The sequence below is a fragment of the Heterodontus francisci genome, unplaced genomic scaffold (genome assembly GCF_036365525.1).
Source record: "Heterodontus francisci isolate sHetFra1 unplaced genomic scaffold, sHetFra1.hap1 HAP1_SCAFFOLD_93, whole genome shotgun sequence".
NCBI lineage: Eukaryota > Metazoa > Chordata > Chondrichthyes > Heterodontiformes > Heterodontidae > Heterodontus > Heterodontus francisci.
Genome location: NW_027140438.1, coordinates 6,734,205 through 6,755,367, shown reverse-complemented (window position 1 = coordinate 6,755,367; position 21,163 = coordinate 6,734,205).

Sequence of the window (21,163 nt, the reverse complement as noted above, 5' to 3'; positions counted from 1 at the left end):
TGAGCCCTGAAATGATTTAAATATGATTCTGAGATTATATTTTATCAATAAACTGACATATTTAGGTGGGACTTCACACAAAGGCATCACTGAAAATCTCAGCTGGAGTCAACCAAAGCCAGCCTGGACGCAGAGCAAAATGGACATAGCGACAAATCACAGTGATTGTGAGATGATGAAAGGAACAGGAGTTGCAGTGAGACAGGGACACCAGTAGATGGAGATGGTGAGAGTGGGGCAGAAACTGCAGTGAGGCAGGTACTCCAGCAGACGTGGATGGTGAGAAAGACAGTAAGTGCACTGAGGCAGGGTCGCCAGCGGATGGAGATGCTGAGCAATTGCTGATGGGAAATTCTGTGTTCATGAGTTTGGAAGTTTCCACTTGTTTGAGGTATTTACTTCATTTAAACCTGAGATGCTGAATAAAAGAATTGCAATACAATTTACGTTAAATGGCTATTTTCCCACTATGTAAACACTTGTAACATTAAACTGGCTGATGTTTGTAAAATTATTTTGATTGATTAAAGGTAATGTATAAATAAAGCAACATCATTAAATAAAACTCATGCAATCATTCACACATAAACACTCTCTAAATAGGTTGTGTTGAGTTCTTCATCGCTAAAGTTATGCCATCGATCTCTCTCACCTATCTTTCCATGCTGGTATCTTTTCTACGATATCTAAGAGTAATTGAAGTTTTTATCCTGTTGGCTTTTGAAAGTTAATATTGAATCTGCTTTGAGAAACCCATCAGAGAGTGAATTCCAGAACATAACAACGCCCTGCCTATTAGTTTCTCCCCACTGTTGTGTAAACAGTTTTTCCTCATCTCTCCAAACAGAGGGAAACATTTTAAATACAGTTGATTTCTCCAGGACAGCAGCTGCAGAGGAGCTGGAACCTCCTGAATTTGGACAAGCGATGAACAAAAATCCGTCTGAATCCCCGAGGAGAGCTGAGGAAAGAAACAGTCAGGAAGCAAATGGAAACTAGTGACACTTTCTTGCAGCAGTAAAAACTCTTTGCCCCAATGTGAAGGTCGTTATCGCTGAGCTTAAAAAGTGAGGAGAAAAGTGGAAGATTGTGAATAAAATTTGTGCTAATGTCCATTTTCCAGCTTGATAAACCCTTGTAACATTAAAGTGGGAAATGAGAAGGAAGTTTTTCTTTTCCAATGATTACAGGCTAATGTTTAAATTCAGAGACCCGATAAGCAAGACCAGAGCGGCGTCAGCGAGAGCGGCAACAGGGGCGAGGACACGGGGATAAAAAAAAAGAAACAGTGGCTCTGTACTGTGGACCTGCTTGACCAAAAGAATCGAATGGGACGCCATAGGAGAGCTGGTAATTGACGGGTGGGTATTTCCTCCGTGTCTCTATTTTTGTTTTAAATCATTACACGTTGAGTGTTCACTTAAATAATTATTTTTTTAAATACTATGATCCAAATAAATTAATTAAATAGAATAGAGATGGCTGGGCAGATTATGTGTTGCAGCTGCAGTATGTGGGATCTGGTGGACGCCGGTGCGATCCACGGTGATCACATCTGCAGCAAGTGTTGGCCGCTCGAGGGCCTTCGGCTCAGAGCTGATGAGCTGGAGTCCCAGCTGCGGACACTGCGACACATCAGAAATGGGGGGAGTTACCTGGACACTGTTTTCAGGAGACAGTCACACCAATTAGATTAATTAAATCAAAATTGGACCGTCGGCAGGGACAGGAGTGTGTGACTGCGAGTGACGCAGGTATGGAGATCCACAATTTAGCTTTGGAGGAGCCTCAGCCAGTCTTTTTTTTATTCATTCATGGGATGTGGGCGACGCTGGCCAGGCCAGCATTTATTGCCCATCCCCAATTTCCCTTGAGAACGTGGTGGTGAGCTGCCTTCTTGAACCACTGCAGTCCATTTGGTGCAGGTAGACCCACAGTGCTGTTAGGAAGGGAGTTCCAGGATTTTGACTGTGAGAATGAAGGAACGGCGATATAGTTCCAATCAATATGGTGTGTGACTTGGAGGGGGACTTGCAGGTGGTGGTGTTCCCATGTATTTGCTGCCCTTGTCCTTCTAGTTGGTGGAGGTCGTGTGCTTGGAAGGTGCTGTCGAAGGAGCCTTGGTGCATTGCTGCAGTGCATTTTGAAGATGGTACGCACTGCTGCCAGTTTGCGTCGGTAGTGGAGTAGTGGAGGGAGTGAATGTTTGTCGATGGGGTGCCAATCAAGCGGGCTGCTTCGTCCTGGATGGTGTTGAGCTTCTTGAGTGTTGTTGGAGCTGCACCCATCCAGGCAAGTGGAGAGTATTCCATCACACTCCTGACTTGTGCATTGTCGATGGTGGAAAGGCTTTGGGGAGTCAGGCGGTGAGTTACTCGCATGATGATTCCAAGCCTCTGACCTGCTCTTGTAGCCACGATATTTATATGGCTACTCCAGTTCAGTTTCTGGTCAATGATAGCCCCTTGGATGTTGATAGTGGGGGATTCAGCGATGGTAATGCCATTGAATGTCAAGGGGAGATGGTTATATTCTCTCTTGTTGGAGATGGTCCTTGCCTGGCACTTGTGTGGCGCGAATGTTACTTGCTACTTATCAGCCTAAGACTGGATATTGTCCCGGTCTTGCTGCATTTCTACACGGACTGCTTCAGTATCTGAGGAGTCACGAATGGCGCTGAACATTGTGCAATCATCAGCGAACATCCCCACTTCTGACCTTATGATTGAAGGAAGGTCATTGATGAAGCAGCTGAAGATGGTTGGGCCGAGGCCACTACCCTGAGAAACTCTGCAGTGATCTCCTGGAGCTGAGATGATTGACCTCCAACAACCACAACCATCTTCCTTTGCACTCGGGATGACTCCAGCCACCGGAGGGATTTCCCCCTGATTCCCAATTGACTGCAGTTTTGCCAGGGATCCTTGATGCCATACTCGCTCAAATGCTGTCTTGATGTCAAGGGCAGTCACTCCCACCTCACCTCTTGAGTTCAGCTCTTTTGTCTATGTCTGAACAAAGGCTGTAATGAGGTAAGGAGCTGAGTGACCTTGGCGGAACCCAAACTGAGCGTCACTGAGCAGGTTATTGCCTAGCACGTGCTGTTGATGACACCTTCCATCACTTTACTGATGATTGAGAGTAGGCTGATGGGGCGGTAATTGGCCGGGTTGGACTTGTCATGCTGTTTGTGTACAGGGCAGACCTGGGCAGTTTTCCACATTGCAGGGTCGATGCCTGTGTTGTAGCTGCACTGGAACAGCTTGGCTAGGTGTGCAGCAAGTTCTGAAGCACAGGTTTTCCGTCCTGTTGCCGGAATATTCTCAGGGCCCATAGCTTTTGCAATATCCAGTGCCTTCAGTCATTTCTTGATATCACGCAGAGTGAATCGAATAGGCTGAAGTATGGAATCTGTGATGTTGGGGACTTCAGGAGGAGGCCGAGATCGATCATCAGCTCGGCACTTCTGGCTGAAGATTGTTGCAAATGCTTCAGCCTTATCTTCCACACTGATGTACTGGGCTCCCCCATCATTGAGGATGGGGATATTTGTGGAGCCACCTCCTCAAGTTAGTTGTTTAATTGTCCAACTCCATTCACGGCTGGATGTGACAGGACTGCAGAGCTTAGATCTAATCCGTTGGTTATGGGATCGCTTAGCTCTGTCTATCACATGCTGCGTATGCAGTTTGACATGCAGATAGTCCTGTGTTGTAACTTCACCAGTTTGACACCTCATTTTGAAGTATGCCTGGTGCTGCTCCTGCCATGCCCTCCTGCACGCTTCATTGATCCAGGGTTGGTCTCCTGGCTTGATGGTAATGGTAGAGTGGGTGCTATGCCGGGCCATGAGGTTACAGATTGTGCTGCTGCTGATGGCCCACAGCGCCTCATTGATGCCCAGTTTTGCATTGTTAGATCTGTTGGAAATCTATCCCATTTAGCACGGTGATAGTGCCACACAACACGATGGACGGTCTCCTCAATGTGAAGGCGTGACTTCGTCTCCATCAGGACTGTGCTGTGGTCACTCCGACCAATACAAACATGGACAGAAGCATCTGCCGCAGGCAGATTGGTGAGGACAAGGTCAAGCATGTGTTTCCCTCGTGTTGGTTCCCCCACCAACTGCCGCAGATCCAGACTAGCAGTTATGTCCTTAACGACTCATCCAGATCTGTCAGCAGTGGTGCTGCCGAGCCACGCTTGGTGATGGACATTGAAATCCCCCACCCAGAGTACATTTTTCGCCCTTGCCACCTTAAGTGCTACCTCCAACTGGTGTCCAACATAGTGGAGTGCTGAACCATCAGCTGAGGGAGGGCGGTAGGTGGTAATCAGTTGGAGGTTACCTTGCCCATGTTTGATCTGATGCCATGAGAATTCATGGGGTCCGCAGTCGATGTTGAGGACTCACAGGGAAACTCCCTCCCTACTGTGTACCACTGTCCGCCACCTCTGGTTCAGTGCGCCATTCAAGCAGGAGGAGAACAAAGAAATGTAGCTGTAATAGGGGATAGCATAGTTAGGGGAATAGTTGCAATTCTCTGCAGCAAAATAGAAAATTCCAAAGGCTGTGTTACCTGCCTGGTGCCAAGGTTAAGGACATCTCTTCTGGGCTAGAGAAGAACGTGGAGTGCAAGTGAAGGATCCAGGTGTCATGGTCCACATAGCTATCAACAACATAGGAAGGAGGTTCTCCTGAGGGACTATGAGCAGCTCAGGGCTAAATTAGAAAGCAGAACCACAAAGGTTCCAGATTGCTACTTGAGCCACGTGCAAGTTGGCATTGGGGAAATAAGATTAGAGAGGTAGATGTATGGCTCAAAGATTGGTGTGGGAGAAATGGGCCCCGATTATGGGACACTGGCACCATTACTGGGGAAAGAGAGAGCTGTTCCATTGGCATGGGCTTCACTTGAACCATGCTGGGACCAGTATCCTGGAGAATCGTACAAGTAGGTTTCTAGAAAAGACTTCAAAGTAAATAGTGGGGGGAGGGTCCAATAGAAGGGAAGTTTAAAACGTCGAAACGTAACGAGACAGCAGAGGTGCAGGGTAGTGAAAGGGCATACATTAATCGGAATGTGACAGGAAGGGACACAGAATACAAGCATAAGAGTACAGCAGAAATTAGAACCAGAGTACGTAAAAATGGTTTTTAAAAAAATTCAAAGCTTCAGGCTCTTTATCTGAATGCATGTAACATTTGTGACAAGATGGATGAGCTGATGGCACAAATAGAAATAAATGAATATGATTTGATAGCTATCACAGAGATGTGGTGGCAGGATAACCAAGACCGGAACCACAATGTTCAAGGATATTCGGCGTTCTGGAAGAATACGCAGAAAGTAAAAGTAGGTGGGGTAGCTTTGCTATTAAAGGAAGTGATCAGTGCAGTTTTGAGTAAGGATATCGGTGCAGTAGATCATGATGTAGAAACAGTTTGGTTAGAAATAAGGAATAGCAAGCGAAAGAAATCACGGGTGGCAGTTGTCTATAGGTCTCCAAGGAGTTGCCTCTCTGTAGGACAAAGTATTAATCAGGAAATGATGGAGGTGTGTGGGAAAAGCACGACAATTATCATGGGTGATTTTAATCTGCATTTCGACTGGACAAATCAAATTGGCAAGGAAGACGAATTTGTAGAATGCATCAGGGATTGTTTCTTAGAACTACACATTGCAGAATCTACCCGGGAACAGACTATTTTAGATTTAGTAATGTGCAATGAGGTAGGATTAAGAAGATATCTCGTAGCTAAAAATCATCTCGGGGGATGTGTTCATAACATGGTACAATTTCAAATGCAGTTGGAGGGTGAGCAACTCGGGTCTCAAACCAGTGTCTTCAACTTAAGCAAGGACATTTACAGAGGTATGAAGAAAGAGTTGTCTAATGCGGACTGGTAACATAGACTAAAAGGAAAGACAGCAGATGAACAGTGGCAGACTTTTAAGCAGATATTTCATAACACGCAGCAAACATTTATTCTGGTCAGGAGGAAGGACACAATGAAAACGATGGACCACCCGTGGATAACTAAAAGGACGTTAAGGAGAGTATCAATTCAAAAACAAAGGCGTACAAAGTGGCGAAAGTTAGTGGCAGGGCAGAGGATTGGGATTTTTTTTTTATAAATCAGCAGATGACTTAAAGACTAATGAAGAGGGGGAACATTGAGTAAGAGTAAATTGGCAAGAAATATAAAAACAAGCACAAAGAGCTTCTCCGGTTGTCTAAAAAGGAAAGAGAGTAGCTAAAGTAAGTGTGGGACCCTTTGTGGATGAAACTGGGGAATTAATAACAGGGAACAGGGAAATGGCAGCTAATTTAAATCAATATTTTGTATTGGCCTTTACGGTGGAGGACACTGTAAACATCCCAACAATAATAGATGAGCAACGTGTAAATGGGAGGGAGGAACTTGTAACAATCTCTATCACGAGGGAAAAGGTTCTTGACAAACTTATGGGAATAAAGGCAGTCACGTCGCCAGCACTTGATGGACTGCATCCAAAGGTTTTTAAAGAAGTGGCTGCAGAGATAGTAAATGCATTGGTCATAACATACCAAAACTCACTGGATTGTGTAAGGTACCAGCGATTTGGAAAACCGCTAATGTGACGCCCCGATTCAATAAAGGAGGGACACAGAAAGCACAAATATATCGACCAGTTAGCTTAACATGGGAAAATATTCGAGTCCATTATTAAGGAAGAAATAGCAGGTCATTTAGAAAAACATAATGCAAACACACATAGTCAAAATCGTTTTATGAAAGGCAAATCATGTTCGACTAATTTGTTAAAGTTCTTTGAGGATATAACCAGCAGAGTGGATAAAGGGGAACCGGTAGATGTTGTGTATTTGGATTTTCAGAAGGCTTTCAAAAAGGTGCCGCATAAAAGGTTATTGCTGAGGGTATTGGGGGTAATGTGTTAGCATGGATCGAGGATTGTCTAGCACATGGAATGCAGAGAGTCAGGATTAATGTGTCTTCTTCTGGTTGGAAAGCCATAACTAGTGGGATGCCCCAAGCATCGGTCCTGGGGCCTCAACTATTTACTATCTATATTAATAACTTGGAGGAAGGGACAGAGTGTAGTGCAGCCAAATTTGCTGACGATACAAATTTAGGTGAGAAGGCATGCTGTGATGATGACAGAAATAAGCTGCAAAGGGATATAGATATGTTCAGTTAGTGGACAAAAAATTGGCAGATGGTGTTCATTGTGGGAAAGTGTGAGGTCATCCAATTTGGTAGGAAGAGTAAAAAGGCAGATTATTATTTAGATGGAGAAAGACTACAAAATACTGCAGTACAGAGGGATCTGGGTGTTCTTGTACATTAAACACAAAACTGTTATCATGCAGGTTATCAGCGTGTAATTAGGAAGGTAAGTGGAATTTTGGCCTTTAGTGCTAGGGGGTCAGAGTTTAAAAGTATGGAAGTCTTGTCACAACTGTGCAGGAGGTTGGTAATGCCACACCTGGAGTACTGCACACAGTGTTGGTCCTCATATTTCAGGAATGATATGCCAGCATTAGAGGCAGCTCATAAAATAATTACTAGGCTGTTTCCTGGGATGAAGCCTTGTCTTTATCAAGAACAGCTAAATAGATTAGCCCTTTTTTCATTGGAATTAGAATAATTCTTCACCTCCAGGGTTCTGTTCATTTGCCTTCCAATTGATTCAAGGCCACGTTATAAATGAGTTTCTATGATAAAGGAGGAACAGTTTGGATCTTGTTGCGCTGAACCAACTTGCCAAAACGGTACATTTCAATCGTCATTCGCAACTCTGTCGTCCGTCACTCATACACATCAAAATATTATACAGAAGCGCCAATTATCAGCAATTCACCTGTGGCAGAAGGTTCCTCAGGAACATTTCGTGAACAATCCATTCGCTGTCATTTCGCACGTAGGCCTAGCTTTGCTTGTGTGTCACACAGCACAGAAGGCAGTGCATTGTGATCAATGGGTCTTTTTCAGATTGGAAAGCCGTAACTAATCGGGTGCCACAAGGAGCGGTCCGAGGGCATCAACTATTTACTACCTATATCAATGACTTGGAGGAAGGGACAGAGTGTTGTGTATCTAAATTTGCTGATGATTCAAAAATAGGTGGGAAGGCATGTTGTGATGAGGACACAGAATCTGCAAAGGGATATAGATAGGTCAAGTGAGTGGGGGGAGAAAAGAAAACTTGGCAGATGGAATTCAATGTGGGAAAGTGTGAGGTCATCCACTTTGGTGGGATGAAAATAAGACAGATTATTATTTAGATGGTGAAGGCTACAAAATACTGCAGTACAGAGGGATCTGGGTCCTCTTGTACATTAAACACAAAATGTTTGCATGCAGCTGCAGCAAGTAATTCGAAAGGCAAATGGAATGTTGGCCTTTATTGCCAGGGGCTTAGAGTTTAAAATAGGGAAGTCTTGTTCCAGGGTATTGGTGTGGCCACATCTGGAGTACTGTGTACTATTTTGGTCCCCATATTTAATGAAGGATATACTAGCATTGGAGACTGTTCAGAAAAGGTTCACCAGGCTCATTCCTGGGATGAAGTGATTGTCTTATCATGAACGGCTAAACAGGTTCGGGCTTCATTTATTGGAGTTTAGAAGAATAAGAGGTGACCTTTTTGAAACATATAAGATTTTGAGGGGGCTTTACAGGATAGATGTTCAGACTATATCTCCACTTGTGGGGGAATCTCGAACTCGGGGTCATAATTACAGAATAAGGGGGCACAAATTTAAAACTGAGATGCAAAGGAATTTCTTCTCTTAGAGGGTTGTGATTTTCTGGGATTCTGCACCTCAGAGAGTTGTGGAGGCTAGGCCACTAAATATATTTAAGGAGGACGTAGATAGATTTTTGAAATCTCGTGGAGTGGAGGGGTATGCGGAGCTGACTGAAAAGAAGAGTTGGGACCTGGGGAAGCTCATCCATGATCTTATTGAATGGCGGGCAGGCTTGAGGTGATGAATGGCCTGATACTGCTCCTATTTCTTATGTTCTTATGTAAACCGTCTGGCAGATCTAAATTTCTCAACTGAAATCACAGCAAAAATGTGTATTGGTGTGAATGGGAGGTATGCTCCATCACCCCCCCGGAACAGCGGGCAAGCAGAGTAAATTTAATGGAGTATGTGTTGCAAATGAATATTATATAAGGCAATGTTGCAGGCAAGAAATGGAATGAGGAATGCAAAAGGTGAACATTGATTGTGGAAGGAAGAGCAAAACCGACATACCACGAAACACAATACGCCTATCAATAGCAGCAAGAACGAGAACACGTAATATCCGATTAGCAATATCGTCCTGCACACATTTCCATGCTCCACCAGATATAAAGCTATTTCTTCTTTCTGGACGAGTCATTTCTCCTGACGACGGGCAGTGTACGCTGCCTGAAAGTTAAGGCTACCCATTCATCTCAGAAGTTCTCTCTTTTAAAGTCACACATGTTCCTTTCCGAATCCAAAATGCGCATTGAGGAGCTACATGGGGAAACAATTTTTATCAGCGTGTTGTTGTGGCTTGATGGCACCAGATAAAGGCTGTTAATTTCAGATTGAATATTAACATTCAAAAGAGAATTGCATAAATACCGTAAGGGAAATAAAATTCAGGGTAACAGTAAAGAACGGAGCATGGATATTAATTGAGTTCATTTTCCAAAGAGTCGGAACAGGATCCAAGTATTCAATACGTATTGTGCTCAATACTTCTTTGAGTCCCTCCCATCGTTTTTGACTAGTTCATGCATAGCTAATTTTTCTCACTGCTTGGTGGCGGAGTAGTGATGGCACTGAGCTAGTAATACAGATTTCCAGGATAATGCCTTGGGGACACAAGTTCAAAATCCACCACGACAGCTGGTGGAATTTACATTCAATTAATCAATACAAAAATCCAAACTAAAAGTAAAATCTGGAATTGAAAGCTGGTGTCAGTAATGGTGCCATGAAACTATCATTAACTGTAGTAATAACCCATCTAATGTCCTTTAGGGAAGGAAATCTGCCGTCCTTACAAGGTCTGGCATGCATGTCACTCCAGACCCACAGAAACGTAGTTGACTCTTATCTTCCCTGTGGAACGGCCTAGTAAACCCTTGGTTGTTAAGGGAAATTATGCTTGGGCAACAAATGCTGGCCCTGCCAGTGATGCCCAAATCCCATGAAAGAATAATCTCAGCTTTAAATACCCAACTTTAAACTCATTCAAACATGCCCACCTCAATTAAGTATTTAATTAAATTGTTAGATGAGGTAAAAGGGAATGTTGATGATGAGAATGCAATGGAGGTTGCTGCTGTGGATTTCAAGAAAGTGTTTAGCAAAGACTTAGGCAGTCTCTCGGGAATGAGGATGACTTTCTTCCACTCCAGCTGGGACAGGTTGTGTTTGGTGAGGTGAGTGAATGAGATGCTCGAATTTCCAAATGTTCCTTCCGCTGTTTGCACCTGGTCACTGTCTGAGTATGTCAACGTTTTTCGAACTGGCTGGCACCTTCACGGATGCTTCCTCTCCATTTTGGGCAGGCTGGGGCAAGATATTTCCACGTAACAGTGCAGAGTTAATATTTTGTCACGGAGGCTTTAAAGTCATTGTTGCATTTCCTCTGCTCTCCTGATAGCCTCTTGCTGTGCCAAAGCGCAGAGTAGAAAGCTTGTTTTGGGAGTCCTGTGTCAGGCCTGTTATATTTGTGGCCCGCCCAACATAACTGAGTGACTATGAACAGTGTCTGGACACTGGGGACGTTGGCCTGAGAGAGGGCACTGATATTGGAGCGGCTGTCCTGCCACTGAATTTGCAGGAGCTTGTGCCAGCACACTGGTGATATCTCTCCCAAGCTGACTCCTGACAACGCAGGAATCTGCAAAGGTCATCAGATGCTCCAAGCTGCGCAAATGCACAACAAACGTCTTGCAAGGGCCAGGACCAAGTGGTGCAAATGATGTCATTTCGGATCCACTGATGAAGGGTCACTTACCTGAGACGTTAACTGTGCTGCTTGCTCCAGAGATACTGCCAGACCGACTGAGCACTTCCAGCATTTATTGGTTTATATCATATTTCAAGTATCTGCAGTATTTTTCTATTATTCAATTTATTATAATCAGATATCGGCACCTGGGCTATTCTCGAGCATGCGCCTGGCCTTCGCGCATGCGTAGTAACGTGTCATTGGTTCTCCAGTCCCCCAATTCGGCTGGAGGGAGCGGCTGAATTGGAGACTTTGAGGCTGGACTTCGATCCCCGTCACTCGTTCCATCCCCACTAGCCGCTCTCCTCCCTCCCTGGCAAGTCCCTTCTGGCCTCAACACTTCCTCCTCTCGGCCGCTCGCTCCTAATTCGCCGCATATCACTTCACGCCCTGCTTTTCTTCTTCGGGCGGTGTGTGGTGAACCAGCAAACCTGAGGCCTAGTGGCCGAGAAGAAAGAAGCTGTGTGGCCTACAGCTAGCGGCAGTAACGGGGGTCATGGGAAGCGGGGTGGCGAGAAGCGAGGACCAATCGGGCAGGGGAGTGAAGGGGAGCAGCAAGGTCAGGAGCGAACGGCTGAGGGCGTGGGGGATGGAAGCGGCCTGTATGCAGGAGGGGAGAAAGCGAGTTGCAGAGGAGGAGAGCGGCTAACTATTCGCTGCAATTGGGTGAAATCAAATCCTGGTCAGTCATAAAATCGAATCACAATAACGAATTGGCAGCAGAGTTTATACTCTGTCCGATTTTCTTCTCCATCGATCGGGGTGCCAATTCACTATCTCCCAAAAGTATCAGAACATGTAAATTCAATCATGATTTTTTTTGCTTAATAGGGTTACTAGAATATTATATGTATCTGAGGTTTATACTTAGTAGCCTATAACTACATAGTAACATATTACTGGGCTTCCATCCAACTTAATGTAAGGTTAGTTTGTTAGAACTATCTAGCTATAAGCATTTTCTGTGATAAATTGAGCAGCACCATCTTTAATCCGGGCAACTGCCTGAACGTCTCAGATGCAGACGTTCCAGCTGAAGAGACTGAATTTGCCCATGTGCAAGTACTGCGCCACCTAGTCTTTACGTTTTCAGCAAACGCAGCCGACCTCTCCAGGGTTTTGAGATTTCTGCTGCACACCATGGATCCGAGGGAATCCGTGTCACAGCAGCCCTCGTTTAACAGGGTGCCCACGGCTGTTTGAGGGTAAACCAACATCTGACATGTGGGAGTCTTTCAAATGTCAGTTGATTAGAATTCAGGACCAGCATGTTCCAGTGAGGAAGAAGGATAAGTTTGGCAAGTTTCGGGAACCTTGGATAACGCGGGATATTGTGAGCCTGGTCAAAAAGAAAAAGGAAGCATTCATAAGGGCTGGAAGGCTAGAAACAGAAGAATCCCTTGAGGAATATAAAGACAGTAGGAAGGAGCTTAAGCAAAGAGTGAGATGGGCTAATAGGGGTCATGAAAATTCATTGGCAAACAGGATTAAGGAAAATCCCAAGGATTTTTATTCGTATATAAAGAGCAAGAGGGTAACTAGGAAAAGGGTTGGCACACTCAAGGACAGAGAATGGAATCTAAGTGAGGAGCCAGAGGTAATGGGTGAAGTACTAAATGAGTACTTTGCATCAGTATTTACCAAAGAGAAGGACTTGGTGGATGATGAGCGTGGGGAGGGGAGTGTAGATAGTCTCAGTCATCTCATTATCGACAAGGAGGAGGTGTTGGGTGTATTGAAAAGCATTAAGGTTGATAACTCCCCAGAGCCTGATGGGATTTACCCCAGAATACTGAGGGAGGCAAGGGAAGAAATTGCTAGGGCCTTGACAGAAATCTTTGCATCCTCATTGGCGACAGGTGAGGTCCCAGAGGACTGGAGAATAGCCAATGTTATTCCTTTGTTTAAGAAGGGTAGCAAGGATAATCCAGGAAATTATAGGCCGGTGACCCTTACGTCAGTGGTCGGGAAATTATTAGAGAGGATTCTTCGGGACAGGATTTACTCCCATTTGGAAACAAACGAACTTATTAGCGAGAAACAGCATGGTTTTGTGAAGGGGAGGTCGTATCTCACTAATTTGATTGAGTTTTATGAGGAACTGACGAAGATGGTTGATGAAGAAAGGGCAGTAGATGTTACCTATATGGACTTCAGTAAAGCCTTTGACAAGGTCCCTCGTGGCAGACTGATACAAAACGTGACGTCACACGGGATCAGAGGTGAGCTGGCAAGATGGATACAGAACTGGCTCGGTCATAGAAGACAGAGGGTCGCAGTGGAAGGGTGCTTTTCTGAATGGAGGGATGTGACTAGTGGGGTCAGGAATCCGTGCTGGGACCTTTGCTCTTTGTAGTATGTCGAAATGATTTGGAGGAAAATGTAGTTTGTCTGATTAGTAAGATTGTGGACGCCACAAAGGTTGGTGGAGTTGTAGACGGTGATGAGGATTCTCAGAGGATACAGCAGGATATAGATCGGTTGGAGACTTGGGCGGAGCATTGGCAGATGAAGCATAATCCGGACAAATGTGAGGTAATGCATTTTGGACGGTCTAATTCAGGTGGGAAGTATACAGTAAATGGCAGTATCCTTAGGAGTATTGACAAGCAGAGAGATCTGGGCGTACAGGTCCACAGGTGTGGCAACGCAGGTGGATAAGGTAGTCAAGAAGGCACATGGCATGCTTGCCTTCATCGGTCGGGGCATAGAGTATAAAAATTGGCAAGTCATGCTGCAGCTGTACATAACTTTTTTTAGGCTACACTTAGAATATTGCGTGCAATTCTGGTCGCCACACTACCAGAAGGACGTGGAGGCTTTGCAGAGTGTACAGAAGAGGTTTACCAGGATGTAGCCTGGTCTGGAGGGCATTAGCTATGAGCAGAGGTTGGATAAACTCGGATTGTTTTCAGTGGAACGACGGGGGTGGAGGGGCGACATGATAGAGGTTTACAAAGTTATGAGCGGCATGGACAGAGTGGATAGTCAGAAGCTTTTTCCCAGGGTGGAAGAGTCAGTTAGTAGGGGACATAGGCTTAACGTGAGAGGGGCAAAATTTAGAGGGGATGTGCGAGGCAAGTTCTTTACACAGAGGGTGGTGAGTGCCTGGAACTTGCTGCCAGGGGAGGTGGTGGAATCAGCTACGATAGCGACGTTTAAGAGGCATCTTGACAAATACATGAATAGGATGGGAATAGAGAGATATGGTCCCCGGAAGTTCAGAAAGTTTTAGTTTAGGCAAACATCAATATCGGCGTAGGCTTGGGAGTCCGAATGGCCTGTGCTGTGCTGTATTATTCATTGTTCTTTGTTGTTCTCTGAAAAGGCTGGTTGACAACGTTGAGATTCACATTATCGGAGGCTCAGTATCCAATTGTATTCGTCGGGTTAGAGGAGGTCGTGCGCGTTTTGAAATGCATTGTAAAGAAAAATAAACTCGAGGCTTCGGGGTCCTCCATCAAATGTAGATCAGTAAAGAGAGCAATGATTGGTGAGGCAACCTGTTGGCTGGGCTGGGAAATTGGCTTGGAGTAAGGCAACAGATTAGTGTCAAAGGCTATGTGCTGAAATTGTCAGGATATTATTATTGTTGTCTCCCAGTGATCTGAAACTTAGTATGGCATAGGAAAAAGGCAACAATGTTTTGGATCAATAAGTGAAAGGAAGGTGGAGCATGGGAGGTCAGTCTGGTGTCCATTCGCACAGTCGAGTCTGAATGTGACAAAGACATAGACGAGTGTTTCAATATCTGTCGGGCTGAGACAAAAGTGGAGCCGCAGGTGCTGCTGAGTTGGAAGGAAGTGATCTCTTTAACGGAGGGACACATGTGTATGGAGCATAATTTGGGGACAATTCGTGCACTGAGTGGAACTCGGAGCCAGAAGCCATCATGTATATTGAAATTTGTGACTGGGATGGACAGTTTGTGACTGGGATGAAAGGTGATGGATTTAGTCCTGTCGATGTTTGATAGAAGAAAATTGTGATCATCCAAAACAGTATGTTGCATAAATAGTCTGATAACACAGAGACAGTAGGGGCAGCTTTGAGCGAGAGAGATGGATGTCATCAGTGCAGAAGTAATATCATGGCCCACACCTGCCGGTAAATGCTCACTGGAAATGTATCATTGAGGATGAATTGAAACATCAAAGGTAATGCTGATGTGGGATGAGGGGAGGTTCCACTACTGGAGATTCTGTATCTGATCAGATAGATAACTGTGAAAATAAGGAAAGAAGTCCCACAGAGAGGCGAGTTTCAGAGGAATGAGGAGCTGGCAGATTGTCCGAGAGGAGGTAGAGTTGACCAATGTATGTTTTATCAGTGGCTGATGGGCTCAGACAGGGCTCGAGACCGTCATTTTAGGGAGGCAGATGTAGGCATCCTTTATTTTTGAAGAGATCTGAGATCGGAAGCTCAGCTCGGAAGGACGAATAGGGTAAATGTTACAAAACATCATTTGCTGCCTGATACAACAACTACGAAGGGGATGAGGTCGGTGGAGTTTGTGGGAGGGCAAAAGATGATTGATTTGGTGTTATGTACGTTGGGCGGTGCAGTGGCGCAGTGGTTAGCACCGCAGCCTCAGAACTCCAGCGACCCGGGTTCAATTCTGGATAATGCCTGTGTGGAGTTTGCAAGTTCTCCCTGTGTCTGCGTGGGTTTCCTCCGGGTGCTTCGGTTTCGTCCCACATGCCAAAGACTTGCAGGTAAATTGGCCATTAGAAAATGCCCCTAGTTTAGGTAGGTGGTAGGGGAATATAGGGACAGGTAGGGATGTGGTAGGAATATGGAATTAGTGTAGGATTAGTCTTAATGGGTGGTTGATGGTCGGCACAGACTCGGTGGGCTGAAGGGCCTGTTTCAGTTCTGCATCTGTAAACTAAACTAAACTAAACTGGAGAAAATTGCAGCTCACACAAAACTGACAGTTGTTGTCTGATCACACAAAGGGAGTGGAGGGTCGAGAATGATGGTGGCGAGCTGGAGCTGTGTGTTGTCAGCACACATGCAAAAGATGACCCCATGTCTGTCGTTGTTTTTGCCGTCCCCATGTCTGTCGTTGTTGTTGCCGTTGGAAAGAGTGCAGAAGTGGAAGAGGAGGATGCAAAAACCGTAAGTTCAGGGGCTGGTGATTGAACAGTTTTGGTAGTGGGAGGAATAGCCATTGCTGGAGATTCTCTGGCTATGATCAGATCAGTGAGTTAAGAACCAAGCAAGGGCAGTCCTTCCATAAGCGGCCAACGTCGGAGGTATGGAGCGATCACGGGTGAGTTTTGATGCAGTTTTACAGGAGTAGAGATGATGATGGCTTAGGTCATGACGGGATCTTAATTGGGAATAATAATTTCAAATGTAAGTTGTTGGGCGGATTGAGATCTAATCAGGGTCAGTGAATGCGACAGTGTTGGGCGAGCTGGACTTGTTGAGGGATGGAGTTGTGCAGCACAGTGTTGGAAGGAAGGAAGTTTTAGATCCTGTTGCCAGTCAGGAGTGAACCAGAGGGATATTGTCCGGCAGTGGCACAGTTCTATTTTTACAGAAGCCACAGTAGAACAAACCGCTAAATATGTGCAATACAAATAACAGAGAGAGGAGTATCATTCTCCCAATGACACCTGCACTAAGTTATCAGCTGCAATCTCACACATGGATTAAACTGTTTTCTTGTAAAGTTTCTCATTTTAAATGCTTATGTCCTTGGATTCAGTGTGTACTGAGGAGAAATCGGTGACATTTATAAATGAATCGTTACGAATGAATATTATCATTGCAATTATTGTAAACCAGTAAACTCTGCTGTGCATTATTGTGGAATCAATCTTGTATGATTACCGTTTTCAGTCTTATCCCCGGAAGACGTCTGATGAAGATAATGTGCTGGATTTTGAGATGTTTGTTTGTATGCACCATTTTATTTACAATGCTGTCAAGTGTGCTGATGCAATATGTTTGTTCAATTGACTGCCACTAATAGCAATGATCAGGGGTATAGCCCATGTCATTGGAAACTTATCCCCTGTATAAATCACTGTCTGTTCGAAAGGACCAGTTCATAGTGACTGCCAGAGCTCTGATTCTCAGACCAACACAGGTCAATGCTTCGCAAATAAGCTAAATATCCAGTAATGCATAAGATAAGACATATTTACTATCCCATTCTTTCAGCCTTTGGAGTTTCCGGTAAGCCACTTTTTCTCCAGTTGTTAATGGCGTAAATTAGCATTATTTGATTGCTGTATCTGAAAGTGCTTTACTCGCTGTATGTTTGACACAGCCGTCTTTTCACTTTGATCATTTGAATGACGGATTGTCATAAGTCTCTGTTCATTTGGTCCTGTAGCAGCTGCATAATAACTTTGATCACTGTTAGTCAATTCCTTGCATTATTACTGGTTTATTCTCTTTACTGGATGTGTTGTTGGATGATGGAATATCCTCAGATTTTAGATGTTCGGGCTTGTATGAGTTTCTTTATGTCTGTCATGATTTTGTTAATCAAACCCGAGAGTTTTATTTGGTTAATGTCAAAACTAATTGTACTGGAATCAGATGCAAGGATTATGTATGCAAGAATATAAGCAATAGGAGAAGGCGTAGGCCATTCGGCCCCTCGAGTTTCTTCGCCTTTCTATAGGATCATTCCTGATCTGATCTTGGCCTCAAATTCTCTTTCCTGTTTCTTCGTCATCACCACAGAATCCACGAGAGTTCAAATTCTCTCCATCATAGCCTGAATGGAATCAATGGCTCAGCCTCCACCGCTCTCTGGGCTCGAGAATTCCAACGATTCATCACCCTTTTAGAAAACAAATTCCTCCTCATCTCCTTCTGAAATGCTCGACTTATTTCGCCTAGTTCTGGATTCCCCCTCGAGGGAAATGTTCCTCTTACCATCCCCCAGTCAAGTTCCCTCACACTTTAGCATGTTTCAATACTTCTCTCATACTTCTAAACTCAAAAGAGCATCGGCCTAACCTGTTCAACCTTTCCCAACAAGAGAGCCCCTTAACCCCAGGAGTCGAATCGTGATCCTTCTCTGAACTGCCCTCAATGCATGCGGACTCTCCTTAAGGAGACCAAAACTAGACACAGTAATATAGATGTAGTCCAAACAATGTTTAAGAACAATTACCAGACTATCAGGAGTTGTTAAAAGTTTCACTTTGTGGAACAAACCTGTCTTGGAATATTACTTCATAAACATAATTTTGGTGATTTATAATAAGACAGTTCGCAGTCTCAATGTTACAAGGAGGCAGTAGTTTCTGCCTTCCCCAACATCATGTCTCACTTGGATTTCAGTATTTCTATTGGTCATCACTGTTGTTGTATTATTTCTTTGTGTGAACCGAATGCTGCTGCAAAGTTCTGGCAGGTGAACAGAGTTTGCTGCTGACACTTTATCATCTCCTTCTCTGATTCACTGCGGATGAATTTATGTACTTCACCTGACTTCAATTTAATAGTAAAAATGTTCATTTTCTGTTGTGCATTGTATTTGTTGGGATCCAGAGCCCCTCTCGTTATTTGCAGATTATGAAACGCAGCGTTGTTGCGTTTCTTTGTTGACCCAGCCCACAGACTAACTCTGAACTTCAAAGTTACAACAGAAAGCATTTCAATTACTATGAAATAAAAACAGAAGTGCTGGTAAATACTCAACAGGTCAGGCAGCATCTGCAGACAGAGAAGCAGAATTAACGTTTCAGGTCTGTGACCCTTCATGAGAACTGGCAAGCCTTGGAAAGGAATTAGGTTTTATAGCAAGAGAAGGAGCAGGGGTGGCTTGGTGCGGAAGCGATAAAAAGGGAATGTGTGTGATACGGCAGAGGTCAGGAGAGATAAAATAAGAAGTCGTCCTGAGGCAACAGTGAAGAGGGTGTTAATGCTTCCATTGAAAGACAAAGCATTCGTCCAGAGACAGTGTTGATAGCAAAGTTATGAGCAACTCTGTCCGCACGACGAACAGGCACATGGTTAAAAAAATACAATACAATAAAAAATATTTAAAAAATATAAAGGCAACAGAGGCCAGACATGCTCTAAAATTATTTAACTCAGTGTTCAGCCCGCAAAGCTGTAGAGTGCCTAACTAAAAGATCAGTTGCTGCTCCTCGAGCTTGCATTGATGTTAACTGGAACACTGCAGCAGGCCAAGGACCTAAATGTGGGTATGAGAGCCGGTGTGGGGTGCTGAAATGGCAAGCGACCAGAACCTCAGCATCATGTTTTTGGAATGAGCGGAAGTGCTCCATAAAGCAATCAACCAATCGGTCACCCAATATAGAGACAGCACCACAGCGTAGGGCAGGCGATGGTAGAGTGCTATTGTCGATAAACTAGTAACCCACGCACCCAGGAGCTGCTGCTTTGGGGACGTAGGTTCAAATCTCCCCTCAGGAGGAAGTGGAATTTGATTTCACAGAGTAAATTTGGAATGGAAAGCTGATTTAATAATGGCCATGAAACCATCATCGATTGCTATAAATGCCCATTTGGTTCATTTGTTGCCTTCAGGGATTGAAATCTGCTGACATGTGACTCCAGACCCACGGCAGTATAGTTGACTCTGAAATAGCCTGGCAAGTCACTAAGTAGTATAAAACCGCTAAGAAGTTAACAAGAATAATACTGGATGGAGGCAATGACCATCTCCAACAAGAGAGAATCTAGCAATCTACGCTTGACGTTCAATGGCATTACCAGTGCTGAATCCCCCATGATCAACATCCTGGTGGTTACCATTGACCAGGAACTGAACTGGAGTAGTCATAATGTTATATGTTTCAATACATCTTACCTTTAAAGTATCCTAGCTCAACCAGTCCATACAAAGCTGCCCCTTTACCCTGGAAATCTGCCCAATAAACCTTCTCCTAACTGCCTTCAATGCGTGTATATTGCTCCTGAAGTAAGAGGACTACAATTGGAAACAGTACTCAAGGTGTCTCGCCACCAACGTTCCAAGAACATTTTCACCCTGTGGAACTAGCCTGTTCGGTAGTCGTACTTTATAAATCTAATTTTAGTGACTCAGAATGACACAGCTCACAGTCTGGCAGGCACGGATGATGGGGAAGGAGGGTGGGTAATGAATGTAGGAAGGCGGGCTTTTCGAAGGGGTGGGCTGTTCTCTGATGGGGCACTTTGTGTGCCACAGATTGCCCACGGAGGAAGACAGCCGCGCCTATAGGGAGGACACTCATTTTACTGATCTTAATTCCACCAGCGGCAGGAATAGGCCCTTAAGCAGGTAATAATAGGCCTCTTAGGGCCCTCAATCGGCCTCTGGCCGTGGAAGCATTTTTCCACTCCCAATTTGTAGCAGTGCAATTGAAAGATGACGGTCCCTTCCTCCCCTTCCAGACATCGCACATCTATGGGACACACACTTCCTATTCTATCTCTAAGAGTGGGGTGGCATTACATCCAGGCCTAGTAGTCATCACACCTCCGCATTGGGAAAAGGAATGCCTTACTGCAGTAAGGGCTTCGTTGAAACGGTTAGAAAATACAATACGATCTTGATACTGTGAACATTTTTTTTTACAAGTAACTTATTGTGTACAGCAGAGGTGACATGCAATCATAAAACACATACTATATTTTATTAATACTATATACTATTTAGCTGACAGTAGCTGCTCGCCTCATCAAAGTTCAACTGCACTCTGGTGGGGGCTTCAAATTTGGCCTAGATGGAAAACTCTTTCGCCTCAGTCGCCTCTGTGCCAAACTTAAACTTAGACATACATGGTCTACAGTTTGTGGATGACTGCAGTGTCATTGCCCATACTGCTCCAGATTTCAAAGTCACTCTCGATCTCTTCAATTCTACACGGAAGGGACTTGAATGTCCTGTAATGTTGCCAAAAAAACTGTTATATCAATCTATTTGTGGTTATCCAAATATTCCATATCCGATATATGTTGAAAGAGAGACCCTGGAATGCGTTGAAAACTTCCCATAGCTTGGCAGCCACCTCTCTCAAAAGGCAGCCATTGATGGGGAGATCCAACACTAGATCAGCTATGCCAGCTCAGCCATCTGCAAACTGCAGCAGAGAGTGTTTGCCGGTAGAGACTTCTGCAAGTTAGAAAAAGTGCTATTGTACAAACAGTTGTCATCACCGTACTCCT